Source organism: Hippoglossus hippoglossus, chromosome 5 (genome assembly GCF_009819705.1).
Source record: "Hippoglossus hippoglossus isolate fHipHip1 chromosome 5, fHipHip1.pri, whole genome shotgun sequence".
In the NCBI taxonomy this organism is placed as follows: domain Eukaryota; kingdom Metazoa; phylum Chordata; class Actinopteri; order Pleuronectiformes; family Pleuronectidae; genus Hippoglossus; species Hippoglossus hippoglossus.
In genome coordinates this window covers 26,407,518-26,419,893 of record NC_047155.1, presented here as the reverse complement: position 1 = coordinate 26,419,893, position 12,376 = coordinate 26,407,518, and the positions used below count along the sequence as shown (strand labels likewise).

The 12,376-nt window shown below is 44.0% G+C and overlaps 3 long non-coding RNA genes across 3 annotated transcripts in view; 2 read left to right on the top strand and 1 right to left on the bottom strand.

Moving 5' to 3' along the window:
* LOC117761626 overlaps positions 1-3,836 on the top strand; it is a 21,206-nt gene extending 17,370 nt beyond the window's left edge. The window contains exon 3 of the long non-coding RNA XR_004613861.1: positions 2,126-3,836. This is a non-coding gene — a long non-coding RNA (uncharacterized LOC117761626). The remainder of the gene's footprint in view (positions 1-2,125) is intronic.
* Positions 1-8,374, bottom strand: part of LOC117761627 — an 11,664-nt gene extending 3,290 nt beyond the window's left edge. The window contains exons 1-2 of the long non-coding RNA XR_004613862.1: positions 8,256-8,374; positions 3,503-3,508 (exon numbers count right to left, since the gene is read on the bottom strand). This is a non-coding gene — a long non-coding RNA (uncharacterized LOC117761627). The remainder of the gene's footprint in view (positions 1-3,502; positions 3,509-8,255) is intronic.
* Positions 8,375-8,993: 619 nt separating this feature from the next.
* On the top strand, positions 8,994-11,671 carry LOC117761625. Its single transcript, XR_004613860.1, has 2 exons — positions 8,994-9,786; positions 10,806-11,671. It is a non-coding gene; the product is annotated as an uncharacterized LOC117761625 (long non-coding RNA).
* The last annotated feature ends 705 nt before the right edge of the window (positions 11,672-12,376 follow it).

Sequence of the window (12,376 nt, the reverse complement as noted above, 5' to 3'; positions counted from 1 at the left end):
ACCGGTAGCTGTAGGCGTGAGATTGACGTAAATAAAGGTAAATCTCACACGATTAATATCTGAAGTCATGTGGTTGATTAATATGTCTCTGGGCATGTGGACTTCAGGGTTGAATGTGACCTGTAAACACCCGACAGACCTTGTTCCCAAGCTGGTTCATTGGAGTTTAGGTCTTTAAACTTAAATTTAATTTCACAAGTACACCAGTGATCCTAAAGTAAGTAATGTTCATTTTCTGCATAAAAATGCTCGGTGACAGGCAGTTGGAGCCCAAGGAAATTTAATTTGTTCAACCTCTAATTCACGTCTTTGACGGGTTTCTTTACTGCTGTATGGTGACTGAGGCTCATTGGCATAGCAACATTTACAGCCAGCATTCCCCCAAACCAAAGAGATGCATTTTTTTTTGTAGACGAATTAGAATGATGTTAATAACGTAAATCTATAGTGTCGCTATGCTCAGTAACATTCAGTGGAAGAAGTTGGCAAAAAAACATCAAGACCTACCAATTCCTCCTAGTGAACGACTGTACTGTAGATACAGCCTTTTCTGTTGCAGATAGCCTCTGTCTATATTATCACATCTAAAAAAGCAGATCACATGACAATTCACATATAATAAACATTTGTGTGAATTGTAGCTGATTGGACGAGGATGTTGCAAGCAAAGACGACAAGATCAGCAAACTTGTGTAATTAGATTTTTATGTTGCATTCACCACTGATAGTTAAGGAGGCTGATGCTGTGTTTTCTCTCTGCTGCCATCAAAAGTGCTTACAAACACATACAGTGAACTCCGGATAATCTCCCTAAGGTATTTGGATGGAAGATGCAAATGTCTGAGTCAGTTGCTGCGGACATCTGCCAGCCTTCTAGTTAAAGCTCTGGGTAATGTCTGATTGAGCCCATGTGAGAAAACAGCAGGAACGTGAGCGAGTGGGCGTATTGATGACATTTCTAACACAGGACAGATGCAAAACTGAAAAACACATAAAGAAAACAAATATTTCACGATTAAAAAGAGGAGCCATAGAAGTAGAAGACACTGATGATGATGTCAGGATGGAAAGATGACATTTAAGACCTTTTGGGTGATTCATGGGTATTTAAACAAAAAGACAGGATCAGTGTAATTTATATGTATTTATATCGGAGAATCTCCTCGTGTTTTTCTCATGAGTGAAGGGCAAACCCTGGAGAAAGTCCGGACCCAATCCTCTCCTGTGGACATTCTCCGGAGGTCATGTCTAAAATTGTCTCACGTTTCTGTTTCTGCCTATCAAACATAAATGGAACCCTGACATTTTTCAAACTAAAATGTGGCCAGCAGCATTTCCAAATGTCTTTTTGGGCGCTTGAAAACTCCAGAGTTGTGTGGATGCCAGGTGTAAACAAAGAAAAAGTGATGCATTTGAAAACTAAAAGTGTGGATGTAGCCTTAGATAGCTACCTTTTAGCTTACTAGCTCGCATGAGATGTTTTTATCCCATAGAGAAAATCTGGGTATATGAATCACTTCTTAAACTACAAATAGATTCACGCTAAATATATTCAGGTTCATGTTTTATTGAGAATTCAATGTGTTTCAGCAAGAGTCTTGCTACACAGTTATAGTCATAACTTTGTTGGGGTTGTGTATACCAAGTTTTCATTTATGTAGAATCTATTTGGTAAAATAAGTGTGCCACAACAGGAATGAGATCCAAAAGAGTGAGGTCTAAACACTGATGCCTGTATTGTACTGGGAGGAACTTTTGCTGAAAGCATCACTGAAAGCACTGCACAGCATGAAATGGCAACTACTGGCTCACTTCCTCCATCTTATTTTTTTTTTTTAAGGCAAATGCTACAGGCGAATTGTGAAGGACTCACCAAATGAGGGAAAAACTCTTCATCACAGAGTTCAGTTTAAAGTTCTTATTAGAAAAGTAACTTTGCCTCAGTATTTTTTTTAAATATCTCCTTTGATTCCAGATATCTGAGTGTGCTCAAAAGACTTCCTGGGAGAAAACCTCTCATGAGCAGTGGCAGCTTGCCATATGATGGTAAATGTTTTAACACCTCTCCTCCTCCCCTCTTCTCCTCTCCTCTCCTCCTTTCCCTCCCTCCCCTCTCATTGCGCAGGTTTACGTGGATGCCGTGCGTCACTAAGCCCATGCCCTTCACCTGTGCCTGCTTCTGTGGCCTGAACCACCTCTGCCGCAAACGGAGGAAGAAGAGAAAGGAGCAAGTGGAGGAAGTGAAGGGTGAGGAGGTGGAACGTTGTAGGGATCAGGAGACAGAGGTGTGACAGCTGCATGTGCTGTCGGCCACCATCTCCACACCTCCCACCAGGGCTTCATCCTTTGATGAACTGGAATGTGCTGCCCAGGTTCCTGAGTACAGGAACTGGGCGTGTTCCTAATATCAGACAGACACTGACTCGGTCTGATGTTACTTACGGGTAAACAGGTATTGTAAAGGGGATTTAGACTTCACAGGCTTTTATTCAAGATTCAGAATTAATTGGGAATTTTTTTGCTGTGGTTGAAACCCTTGAATCAGATGTTGTTCACAATATAATCTGTGACTCAGGCTTCAGGTTTAAATTAGTTTTTGAAGTTCATAATTCTCCAACTCAACAACGACACAGATGTCTTAAGCCATATTTCTCAAGATGTGTCAGATTGATGAAAAGCCTGTGGACTCGTATTTCATCCCCATTACCCATTCCTGCTGCACTCAAATTTTCCCTTGGCAGCTGACTGAGAACTTCTGCTGATGTGATTTAAAAAAAAAATCATGTCTTGCCATAACTGATGTACTGTATAAAGTGTGAAGAGGCGACAGGCTCTAGAAACCCATTATTCCTCTCAGTCACACCTGCTCACCATGCCCCATCTCTCCCTCCTCGTCCTGAACCGCATCGCCTCCACCAAGGCTGAATAGGACCCAAAGCACAGCAGAGCCCTGCACCTCCTCACCTCCCTGCTTATGTCAGATCAACTTAGTGAAAACTTCAGCCAACTGAGAAAGTGTAGAGTAATTTCCAAAGTCACCCATGGAGGGCTGCAGCCCATCTCGCTGTTCACGCTGAGCTGGGCCTGATCTAAAGCCGAGCAGCTGTCCAATCAGCAGCTTAGCTGGAGTGTGAAGATAGGAGTCAAGGGTCAGAATCAGCAACAGGTTTTGTGAGAAGTCCCTCCTCTGATGCCGTAGCATCTTTGTCTCATCCATAGTGAGACAAGTAATTACAAACAAACACACCCACACACACACCCACACAGACTCATCAATTAATGTCCCCTGGTGGGAGTGGAGTGTCTGTCCGTAAATGCCACTGAGGTGCGCTTCCAGCTGTCACCTGTATGAGTGGATGACAGCGTGTGTGTGTGTGTGCTCTTCTTACTTCTTGCCTGCAACAATAGACTTTCAAAGCTGAAACAAGTGGTTAAGATATCCATTCAGCTGCTATAGACCTGCCTTTTCAGAATGCACATCGAGATACAAAGACACACACACACAGGTCTCATTAGCGTGTGTGATTATGCATGGCACGTCTAGTCAGGCAGTGGAGATGTAATTAACCTTTTCCAGCAGGAAACAGATGCCTGGATGTCACACACACAAACACACACACACACACACACACGTCTGCTGTCAGGGAAACAAAGCCAACGTCACGGTGTCACGGAAACAAAGCCCCAAAAGCGTCGCCTGGCACTCTGTGATAATCCCCTCACGCATATTTACATTCAGGGCTTAGAATACGCCTCGATGCTGCTGTCTCCGCTCCCGGATGCACCCACCCTCCCAAACCCCCAAACACACACACACACACACACACACACACACACACACACACACACACACACACACACACACACACACACACACACACACACACACACACACACACACACACACACACACACATATCCGCCTATCCATCTTCTCTCTCACCTCCATCTACCTTTGGGCCTTCCACCTCATTCCCCCCTTTCCTTCCACAATCGCTTCCGCTCCTCCATCCTTTACATCTCCCCCAAAACTCTCCTCCTCCAGTTCATCTATTTATTATCAGTGAATAGTACATGGCCTTGCATGGCAGCTCCCATAGATTAGCCCCCTTTTTCTCTCTGACTATGAATATCAGGGATTTCTTCAGGCTGGCAAAAAGCTGCTTTACGACAGATTAATGGACGGCCCTGATTGTGTCTGCTGGTGATGTGTGCCTGTGCCGAATAGATTGTCTGTTTGCTCATTCTCCTACTACAAGGGGCGAAATGAGACAACGCTAAAGCCATTTCACAGTGTAGAGCATCTATTATGATTCACTGTGTTACGACGCAGCCCTAATGAGAAAGAGAGAGAATGAGAGGAGGGGCTGGAGGAGGACAGGAGTGGAAGAGAGTAAAAGATGGTAATGAGAGCGCGAGTTGAATACGGAAGAGAGGGGCTAATGCTAGACGGAGCAGTCATGCTAATTGGCTACAGTGGATAACTTTCTGAAGCCGGGGAAGAGAGTGTGTGCATGTGTGTGTGTGTGTGTGGTGGGGGCACAGGGAAAAAAACTGCCTGATCTGTCGGCATTATTCTCGTTTAACGCTCCCTCCATTTCACCTCTTTAATGAGAGGAATATTCGCTCCAGTAATGGCGAAAGACTTCAAATGGGAAACAATTTGTTGCTCACACACACACTCGGAGGTGGTGAGGTGAGGGCGGGCTGGAGGGAAATGGTGTTGGCGGGGGTGGGTGTGTGTTTTCCCTCAAGCACCCCAACCCAGTCTTTTATGGATCATGGCAATTTTCAGGGATTGTAACTCAAGGACAAACAGCTAAAAATAGAGGGGTGTTGCACGACTCTTGCGATAGTGGGGAGGGGGAGGTGGGAGGAGGTGTGCGATTGTGCGTGCACATGTGTGTGGGTGGGGACGGCGAAAACGAGCCCTGTCGCATTAGATTTGGGTCAGAAACGAGGGAAGAGCCGGCGAAGCGGAGAGTGTTACAGACAGCAGGGAGATTCATCACTCGCTACTCCCTGTACCTCTCGCCCGTCTCCTTCAACACCTCGCAGCCCTCCCCCTTCTGTCCCCCACTTCTCACACACACACACCTGCAGGAGACGGAGAAGGGAGGGTGGTGGGGACAAGGACGCCAGGAGAGTGGGAGGAATTAGTGAGGAAAGAAAGACAAAGAAGAAGTAGCAGGGCAAAAGCAGGAGAAGTGGACGTGTGATGGGAGAGAAACGAAGAATGAGCCACAGCTAGGTTAGATAGTATTATAATATTAATATATGCCATTCTAGCCAAGGCTCTTTGCTGTATAATGAGAGCATACATAAATTCATACTGTGAATGATCCCAGGTGGGGATGAACTGCAATGGTAGAGTCTGCTCCCAGTTTAATGGAATCGTTGTCTGTCCATAAGGGGCAGACATTTTTTTCCTGTTGAGTGTGAGATAAGAAGGCCAACACCACTCTCTGTAGTCCCTGTGTTTAGTGTAGGAACTCTTGGTTAGAAAGCAAATGAGAATTTTTCCCAAAATGTCAAACCATTCCTTTGATTCTCGTGTACGGCTGAAGCTCCTATAACCCTGTCTGTGATACACTTTGCTGAAGGTACTGACACCCCCTTAAAATTATCAAATTATTTCCACTGAGGGTGCGTTCAAACATGTTATGCTGTCCCTGCGACGGCCCCACTGTGACTCCGACGCCACCATATCTACCAGCTACATCCGACCTTTCCAATGAGTCCTTTTACAAATTGATTTGCTAGATCTGGTCTTGCATTATGACAAATGGAGTCGCGTTTCAAGGATTGTCAATAAACTGCAAGTTGTTAATACATTTCCTACAGGGCGCTCACTTGCTCAGCATTGGGTCACAAGTAAGGTAGTTGTATATGAGAAAACAGGTTGCTGATATTCACAGACTTGGCTGGTTGTATTAAACCCATTAAGAGCTAAGGTGCAGAATAACAATGCCCTCTAAAACCTAAGTGTTGTTTGAAAACTACCCCCTAAAACCTTAGGCAGATGTTTTTTCTGAACAGCTGACAGAATTGCCAAAGTTTACAAAAATGTGTCAACCTCTGAAGCAGATAGAGAAAAACATTTGGCTTTTATTGTGAATCATTGCAATTTCCTTATACACTTCATGTATTCACTTCAAAATTATTTGACAAATAATAAATAAACCTTGACTGATCAAGGCATCTCGTGGTCTTAAGCCCTTTAAGAAGCTGTATCAATCAAAATCAACCTTTATAAAAAACTCCCTCCACGGATGAAGACCATGAGATGAAAGCCTGTAAAATCATCAGCATCGTTTATTGGATCACACTGGACTTTGAAGCTGACGTGTGTAGTTCGAGGTACTGTGATACCAGCACGTCTCGCCACGGTACACATGTAATATATATATGTGACATTGACAGTTCTCACACCTTTATTGAACAATAAACTCCTCTCTGTCGCTCCATGTGTCTGCTGCGATCAAATACATACAAAGCAGTTGTTATCAACACAGGCAGCAACCTTGGTACCAAAGTTACCATCAAGGTTGCATTGGAATCAATGGAAGCAACATTGGTAAATTTCTGAAAGCATCGAGAGCCAAACAGACAGTTTCAATCCATGACAGTTTTCATGCCTCGCTTCGGGGAGTGGAACCCTCAAAGCACATGCAGCTATTTTCCCCTTCAGCACCAGACTGCTTTCCCTTCATTACTTCTCTTTCTCTCACCCACATCTGCTCTGTTTTTCCTAATGAAGGAGAAAGTGATGGTCCCACCAAGGCTAATTAGGAGGACTGAGATGCAGAGCACTGATAGACTGGTTATAGAGTCAGGAGGGAAGCACCAGCACCGGCCGCTTAGAGCTCCCACCAGTCCCAGACCATCAGAGGAGGGAACAGGGAAAGGGATGCCGAGACGGGAGATAAAAATGAGCGGAAGAGGAGGAGGAGGAGGAGAGAGACACATAGCGTAATTGAGACTGTAATGGGTTTTGCCAGGAGCACCTGTCAGGGTCGAGTTAAAATGGCTTCGGTGAGAGAGGAAGAGAGGGATGAGAGGATGGGAGAGGAGAGAGGGGGCCAATTGGAGTCGGGATCCCGGTGAGGAGAGGCCCTCTTCCATGCCAACCTCACCTGATTGCCAATTTGTGCCGGTTTACACACATCAAGCGCCAATACGGGCCACTCGCAGACACACAAACATCGCTGATTGGAGAGTGCTAACCAGCTAAAAGCACCCATACACACTCAGTCACACACATGAGTGGACTCACGCTGACATCCCACCTATGCCGTTTGATTGGACACATCTAGCAGCTTAACAAGGTGTCCACGGTGCAGACCTAAGCCGCGTGATTGGAAGATAAAACTGCTGCCGTTAAATATCTAATTCTCCCCCATGTCTAGATGAAAATAAGGTGCAGCACTGATTAGATTGCAGACTGCTGTGCCAACCTTGTGTCTGCGCCACGTTCATTACCAGCCCTCCACCCGCCCCAGCCAATCCTATCTCCGTTCGTGTTCCCCTGCCGACCGTGAATACTTCATTTGTGATAGAAAAGCAATTCTGACAGCCCAGAGAGTTGAGGTCGATGCCTGAGGAGTGATGAAATTAAGTCGAGTAAAATGTATTTATAAATCACTGCTAAATCTGCACCTGGCAGTTTAACATGTTGACAGCCCCAAATGGCAACGTGACATAACTGATTGAACTCCCTACACAGAAATTCTGTTAAAAGTGGTGTCAGTGAACGTCCCACTCTCTGCCCAGAGGGGTTGTGAGTGATGAAGAGGTTCAGCCATCATCCTCGGGGACAAAGTTCTCACTTTTTTCAATCACATAGAAAACATTTACCACCATAAAACATTTTGATGGCAGAATTTTAGGGCCTTTAAAGCATAAAATGTCAAAACCCTTCAACATTTTCTCTTTGACTGATAGGAAAGGTGCATTTGCACGCGGTGCAGCTTTAACAGATGTACTTCTCACAAATCAAAAGCCATACATCAGATATGAACTCAACTGATTTGTGGTCTGGTTGAAGTGAACGACAGTCAACTGGCTTTTCTAGCTGCATGTTAAGGCACTGTTGATGTGCAGCGCTACACAAGACCGTAGCTATCACTGAGGAACTGTCAGGGTTTCATTAACCTGGGGGAGGTGACAATCTATTATAGTTGATATTTTTGGGCCTGATTCAATATGTCCAGTTTTGAATGACCAATTAATACACAAAGAGGTAAATCATATACTTTATACTGTGTATTTGCAAACTCAATGGGAGGTGAAACCATGTATCTCCAGTGTAATGATTTAGCCTTCCCATGCTGCCCAAGTCTTAGGCTGAATAAAGAGTGAAAAACATGCTCGTTCTCAAGCCAGAAACATAACAAAATAAAAATAGCATTTACAGACGTCTTTGCTGAATGAATTGTTGAAGGGACACTCGATGGATTTAAGATAAGATACAATCGACTTTTTCAATCCCAAGAGACAATTCTTGTGCTAGCTTGCTCCAAGATAACACTTACACAATAAACAAGTGAATACAGTAGAATAACACAACTGAGTATTTAGTCTAAAAAATTTAAATATAAAGTATCTTAGTAGTGTAAATTAAAATATAAAATGTATATGGAGCCTAGAATATAGCATAGAAACCACAATAGAAATGTAAATAAAATAATTTATATGAGCCAGTAAACAAATACTAAAGTGGCAGTAATTAATATGGAATATGATGCTGAACATAATATTATAGTAAATGTAATATTGCACTTGAATAGTAATATTGCACATTTACTTTGTCACTTCCATTAAGTACGACAAATTGAAAGAAATAATGGAAGCAGCAGAACAACATGAAACTCACATGAAAATCACTGGATCCTTCAGTTCCCATAATGCAACTCAGTGGCGTCTTTAGACTTCCCTTTATTTTACACCTCCAGTCTTTCTGTTCTGTCCCTGATGACATCAGCATGCAGGGATATTCTCTCGTCATCTGAGCACATAACACATCACAAGACAGTTTCTTACACAGGCACAGAGTAGTAAATGTTATGACCCATGAATTAAACTTTACGAGTAAAAGTGAACCTTTCAAAAATATATATTTTTGGTGTCTTGTCAGTTTCTTCTCAGAGAGTTGGACTCATGAATCCGTTTTTCATGTTTTTGCAGTGTGATTGACCCAGAAACCCAAATCATTGCACCAATGTCCAAGACTTTGTGTGTTAATTTTTAGTTTGGTAATCGTGAAGTAGGTTTTGTAAAATAGATGCATGGTGAGATGGACACTATCAATGTGCACGCTACACACACACAAAAACAAACATACACAGGTGTATATTGAGCTGTGTTTTCAAGTGAACAGAGATAAACTTTTCTAATTGGCCCGAGGCTGTAAACAGGTGTCCCACATATCTCATGTTAAATCACCATCATCAATGGGAGATAAATCAATTTCTTTTCCCTCTTTTCCACAGCCTTTTCACTTCATCCTGCTCCTCTTCCTGTTCTCTCTCTTTCTCACACACACACACACACACACACACACACACACACACACACACACACACACACACACACACACACACACACACACACACACGAACTTCCACTGAGCTGGTCGATACCAGAGCGGGTATATTGAGCAGTGGCTGTGGTCTAAATGAGATTTTGATTTCTCGGGGGGTGTTAGGCCCCTGTAACTGTGGTGTTGAGTCACCATCAGAGACCTCTTGGCCAAATACTCATTGATGATGTGTGTGTGTGTGTGTGGTTTCTGTGAGGGCACACTTTAAACACATTTTGATTTACTTGTGTTCAAGAACAATACTTTTCATTAGAGGCTGATAGCTTTCATTAAGAGCAGTTCAGCAGGGCCACTACTGTGAGCTGATCTGCTCTTGAACACTTCATTCTCATTGAAAAAACAATGGAGCGTGGCATTACTCAAAGACACAAACACACACGTACACCCACACACTTGTCCCGATTGCATCTTGGGTCAATTCTGGAAACTGCTACAGTTCATCAGAGCTCCAAATACGTGAAAACTGGCCATCTGCGTCTTTGTCCGGGAAGCTCTGAATTTGCTCTCAGTGACACTGAGCCTTTCTGCCCACACAGCAAACACACTTTGTGTCATTTGAGCCTTTTCATAACATTCACTAAGCCATGATATTGTCTAAACCAACAAAAAGCCCATGGGTTTGATGCAGTGAGAGGCCAAAGCCACTGAGCAAACCACTCTGCATTTTCCATCCATTAATGCCGCTTCGCTCGGTGTACAGACTTTGAGTTTGTTTGACTGGATTTGTGTTTGATTTGTAGCATCTCGCACATTCTTTCACCCCTTTTAACCCCGCGCGCTCGCTGCCGCCTAACAACACACTCAACACCCTGTTCTTTGGCGTCTGAGTGTGTGTAATACCATCTCCTCCTTTATATGGAGTTTCTGTGCGTATCTCTGGGCCGTTGCGGCGGGAAACAGGCAGAGATGGAGAGTGAATAACGGAGGAGGAGGAGGAGGAGGGACCTTTGACAGAGCAGCGCTGACAAACAGCTCGACATAGTGAGATACATAAACATGAGGTCAGAGAGTATCGCAGCGGGAGAGGGAGAAGGAAGATGAAGGGAGGGCAGGAGGAAGAAAGTGTGTGAGAGGGAGAGCGAGTTTGAGCGGGGGGGGAAACAGATTCGCTGCTTCGGGAAGGTTGTCCTCTCATTGACAAGCTCTCACTCTGTTCAGGAAATCAGGGCACACACACACACACACACATCAACCTTCATGGTAGTGTGTGTGTGTGTGTGTGTGTGTGTGTGTGTGTGTGTGTGTGTGTGTGTGTGTGTGTGTGTGTGTGTGTGTGTGTGTGTGTGTGTGTGTGTGTGTGAGATAGAGGAGAGGAGAGGATGTGCTAGTGGTCTACGTGGTGCTGGAGAGTGTGTGTTTGTAATGCAGAGCACGTCAAGATTCCTAGGGAGCTCCTTTTGCAGCAAAGCCTCATTAAAGAGACACTTGCCTTAAAGCGAGGATATACTGGCAGACCACACACGCACATGAGGGCTCAACACTAGAGATCCTCTCACGCTTACAGAGACTGACGCACACACAGAGCCCACTTTAACCAAACAGAATGAAAATCTCTGCAAAGGAACAGACGTGGAAAAAGAGGAGGAATAAAAGTGTCTCAATAAATGTCCCCCACTCCAGTCCCCCATTTTTTTTAAATTTCCTCTCCTTTTTCTCCATATGAATAAAGTTTAATTTATCCACCTGCCTCCCCACCCCTCAACCCCCCACCTCTCACTAATATTATATTCATGTATATTTGATTGTGTCAACTCTGTGGAGATTGGCTATGATGTATCTTGTGTGCCTTTTAAAAATGCATCTATGAATAAATAATGTCTGTATCTGCTGATTGAAAAAGCCATATTGCCAGGAAGCCATGATGAAATGATAATGTAATATCTGTCCCTGTGTTGAACAAAGCAAAGCACCCTCCTGCTTCCCCCCACATTTTTTTTTGTATTTCTCTCAGTAAATAAAACCTAAATCTCTGCAAATGCACCTTACACTGCCTGATGACACTCTCTTGTATGGTTTGCACTGCTGCTCTGAGTGTGTTTTAATAAAGAGAAAGCCTCTTTCTATACATCAGAGTGCTGTGTGGTTGTTTTGCGATATTAATAAAGAGAAGCAAGCCATTTCCCTCGAGAGGCTCCCCTGCTAATTGACAGTGATCGCAGAGACTCCTATCTTGGGTTGATGTAGGGAGCCTAATAAAGATGCATGGAGAGAAGGGGATGTAAATAATGAAATAGGAGCGAGAACAAGGAAGAGTCAGTAGGGGAGGTGAGAGGAGATGTGGCAAAGGAGATACAACGTTAAGACAGAGAGAAAAAAATCCCAGTAGGAGCAGCTCTGGGCCAAATGAATAAAGTGCTAAGTTTGATACTTCCAGCTTAATTTCACAAATTCTTAATTGGCGTGACATTTCAAGTTAAAAGCTCTATAGCCTCTCTGTGACCCTGTGGTGTCAGACCGAAAATAAAACAGTAACACGCACGTACGCACACATACACTTGACAGGAAGCTGCCGATGCTCATGGCTTTGATATACTCTCATTAGCATAGCAACAGCGAGCTGACCATCCACAAGGGATGCGGTAACCCAGGCAACGAGAGCTGGCCAGTCCAACTCTGTGAACCAGAGGCACAAACGGAGCACCAGTCTGCATCCTATCGTATCAACACTGAGCAAACACACTGCAAACATTTCACCCAAGGGTGGAAGCCATGATTAGCAATTCTTACTGTAAGTGAGAAGTATTTTTATGTGCAGTTCTTTCTTAGTCACATGTT